The sequence below is a fragment of the Urocitellus parryii genome, chromosome 8, assembly GCF_045843805.1.
Source record: "Urocitellus parryii isolate mUroPar1 chromosome 8, mUroPar1.hap1, whole genome shotgun sequence".
Classification (NCBI taxonomy): Eukaryota; Metazoa; Chordata; class Mammalia; order Rodentia; family Sciuridae; genus Urocitellus; species Urocitellus parryii.
This window is the reverse complement of record NC_135538.1, coordinates 27481188-27485591: the sequence shown is the minus strand read 5'-3', so window position 1 is coordinate 27485591 and position 4404 is coordinate 27481188.

Below are 4404 nucleotides of genomic sequence, written 5' to 3'. Positions count from 1 at the left end.
CCATCCTATCTCTTCATGAGCCAAACCCATCTCCCAGCAGAGCTCCTGCCCCCGAACTGTCAAGGCCTCAGGTGTCCATGTGCCAACTCAACAGGCTCAGTCTGTGGGCTTCACCTGTCCCAGCCCTGAGACCCCCTTCCCCTCAACTCCTCAAGGCCCAGCCCTGCCTCTTTAATTTGCATTCTTAGTTCCTACTAAGTTGTGTTCCCAAGACATACCTCTTTTGTTTCTAGTTTACCTAAAGGAAAACTTCAACTTTCTTGTCCCTCATTTCCTTACTTGGAAAAGGTGATTGACAGCCTGGTGACCATGGGTAAATCACTTAGCCTTGTGGGTGTAGGATTAAATTCTCTCTACCTTTTGGCTCTAAGAGATAGTATTTCCACTTGTGTAACTAATTAGGGCATCCTCTTCCTGACATAATTCTATTCTTAACCTTAATTTTAAGGCTGTACAATACCAGCCCCACCAGACAGCTATGAAGGTCAGTGAGAGAAACTTCATCAAGCATCTGCCTATAGCAGAGGTTGATGGTCATTCATGTCCCTCCTGTCTTCATTGGTTTGTAAATTCATGCATTCATTCATTCCTGATTGGTATCTCTGGTAGAAAGTGGTGAAAAGGGTTCAAGTTCCAGAATATAAAGGCCTAGAAGGGTCCAAAGCAGAGGAAGTGTGCACTACACAGTGAAGCTAATCAAAGACTGTGAACAAAGCTAGCATTCAGTATTTAAGTCATCCACTTACATTCTTAGTAGGCACAAGAATGTGACACAAGTGGTGATCTTCAATTATTTAATTGGCATGAAATGATGATGCAATAACATGAGTTTCTGGCAACCAGCAATAATGTAAGGGAAAAAATAAAAATGTTACAGAGCGAGGCCATTCATGGAGCTGACGTGATCACAAATGTCCTCAGTCACCAGTTCTTGTAACCATGCCAGAAAGACTTCATATGTGTTGTTCAGAGTAGTAGGCATGAGTTGATTACAAGGGATGGGGAAAGGAAATCGGTAGAGTCTTCTTAGATAGGAGAGGGAATGGTGCACCCCTCCTGCTCTCCTGTTTTATTGGGGGTCCCAGGAAAGTTTCCAGAATACTGCCCAGGTCCACCCTTGACTTCTGAATAACAGCAGGATTGTATCAGACTTTCAAGTCCCCACTGCATATGGTCTTACCCCATGAAGGGGAGATTTTACTATTATAATGATGTATTGAGGATCTAAGGCAACTCTGGGTCACTTTGGCTGATTGATTCAAATTGGAACTTGTTCTTAGGCATGGGTGGAGTCTTTGCTCTTAATCATCCTGTGTCCTTGAGTCCTGGTATCTGGTCTTATAAAGGTTACAAAAGACTTCCACTTCAGGGTAACTTGTATTCTTATTGGCAGGGAGGAGTTTCATGGGCCTACTTTTTTCCTGTAAGTAACAGGTTGTTTGATGAGAAATATAGCATATCCTATTGACTTAAGCCAGGCATGGCTGCAAAAAAATTGCTTTTTAAAAGAAAGCATGTGGGGATTGGCATGGTAGGCCCATTTTATAGAATGACCCCTTCACCTCATGTTCTCCCCACTCACATATGAGTTACTTATCAAGAAACACAATTATGTAGGAAATTAGTTAACACAATGGAAATACTGCCTCTTAAATGGTATAGGGAGTTCAATTTAACTCCCCCTGAGGGTGAAATAATTTACCCAGTCACCAGGGTTGGTTGATTGCTCTTGGGAAATACATAACACCAATTCATCATCTTTGAAAACCAGGAATAAAAGAAAAGGTATAATATTGGTAATAAGAATGCCAAATTACTCTTACTTATAGATGATACAGTTGTATACTGGGAAAACCAGTCAATTGGAAATCATGAGGAAAATAGTTTAGATGCTGGCTTAATACAAAAATAGTATGTAACAATAATATTTTTGTACATACAAGCAGTCTTTTAGAAACTACAATGCAAGAGTATGTTCCTTTTTTTCTCTTATTAATCTGCAATTTGTCAGCTTTTTGTTTGTTTGTGGTATTAGGGACTGAACCCAGGGGCTTTTTACCACTGAACTACCTCCCCAGCTCTTTTTATTTTTTATTTGATACAAGGTTTTGCTAAGTTGCTTAGGACCTTGCTAAGTTGCTGGTTTAAAATGTCCAATCCTCCTGCCTTAGCCTCTCCAGTTCCTGGGATTATAGGCGTGTGTCACTGTGCCCAGTTAGTTTTCTAATGTTTTAAGCAGCTGTAGAAAACAAAGACAAAATAAGCTATCTCATTTTTATTTAAAAACAAAATTTAGATGAAGAATTAAATGTAAATATGAAAACAATGAATTCCCCAAATACCAGAAAAAATATGGATGAAAATGTATTTCTTGGGGAAAACTGGACTTTTTAAGAGTGAAAAGAAACAATAAATTTCACTTTATAAACATTTTAAACATCTGTGTGGAAAGAAACTAAGTCAAAAGGCAAGAAATTATAAAATAAATTTTATGTAGCTTGAGGCAGATAAAGGTAACAATCAGTAAGAAAGATATCACCCTAAATAATAATGGACAAAAGACCAGGTTAATTAAATCATGGAAGTATAAAGAATATATATATATATATATATATATATATATATATATATATATATTTATAAAATGCTCAACATTACTAATTATTAAAGAAAAACAAAAGCATTAAAGTGTGTTTTACCTACAAAGACTGGTTGGTATCAGTCAGAATTAGCTAGGGCATAAAAATAGGTATTTGATTCACATTTGGTAGGAGTACATATTTGTATAATCCTTTGAGAGCAGTGACTATTACCTTACCCTTACCCCTGGCTATTTCAATTTTGCTTTTCCCCCCATTATTTTATATATATATATATATATATATATATATATATATATATATATATTTTTTTTTTTTTTTTTTTTTTCACTTAAGAATTTTTAAAAATACTTTTCTCATAAGAGATGAAAGTCTGTCAAAGGATCTATACTTTATAGAATGTGACATGTACTTATATAAGTTTGAAAAGCAATTCACAAGAAATTACCCCCAAAATGAGTATACTAGTTTCACTGTAAATTATACCAGTATTTACTACTATTGCCCCCACTCAAATAGAATAAAATAGCATCTCATTTTAATTTGTACTTTTAAGTGAGGAGAAAAATTTTCCCATGGCTTATTTGTTAATTTGTTTATGTAAATCATTTAAAAAATTTTGTTGGCCATTAATTCCTGTGAGTCTTAATATTCCTACCCATTTAATGATTCCAAGAATTCCTGTATACAGATATCAACTTTTGGTTTCCCCCTCCCTGGGGACTCTCCATACCACACACTTCTCATGGCTCCTTCCTCCCTCCTGTGGCTGTCTGTGAACACCACCCTTCTGCCAAAGGCTTCTCAGTCCTCAAGCTCTACAGTGACATCTGCTTTTCTTCCCAAAGCACTTAGAGCTGGGTTTTGCATTCTGGGTGCTATATACTAAAAGAGAGATATAAAAGGCCATTTTTTTTAAAAAAAGAGTAATTATTTTTAGGATTGTTTTAAAGATCAGCTATAAACAATTTGAAAATAATTCTATAGCATTAATGCACAGAAACAAACAATGGGTAAAAAAACCCTGGTCAACTATAAAAGACTAAGTGCTTGAATAAATAAATACCAAAAATAAGTTTTAAAAAGTATTTTATTAAAAAAAAACATTACATGTAATGTTCCATAAAAAACCTATATGCTTCTATTTATATATGGTAGTAATTCTATTAGTTTGAATTAGATTTTAAATACAATCCTGGAAAGGTTAGAGAGTTTCTCATGAAACTTAAGCACTTAATACTATAAAACAAATAACAAATGAGGCACAGAAAAGACAAACCACCATTATATGGCTCTGGTTTGTGCTATATGGGGATTGAATTCAGGGCCTTGCACATGCTAGGCAAGGTCTCTAGCACTCAGCCATATCCCCAGCCCTTTTTAATTTTTAGTTTGAGACAGGGTCGTGCTAAGTTGCTTAGGTCCTCACTACTTGCTGAGGCTGGCCTTGAACTTTCGATCCTCTTGCCTCAGGCTCCTGAGTTGTTGCAGTTATAGGCCTGCACCATTGTGTCCATAATTGTGTCATTATATCCCTTAAAGTGATGGGAATGTAGCACCCCTGATATAGTAGGAAGCAGGAGTAAATGGAGAGTATTCGCTGACATTGCTAGGACCTAAATAAAAGGTTCATAAGTGCCATGATAGGTTTTTTTGTCCTTTTTTTTTTTTTTTTAAAAAGAAGAGTCTTTGGTTTTCAAAGCAAATGCAAGGGTTCCAAGGATCTTTATCTCAACCAAGATACTGCCTTTGGTTAATATCAACAAAGATACAATTTCTGAGGTTATGGTCTTTTCCCAAATCC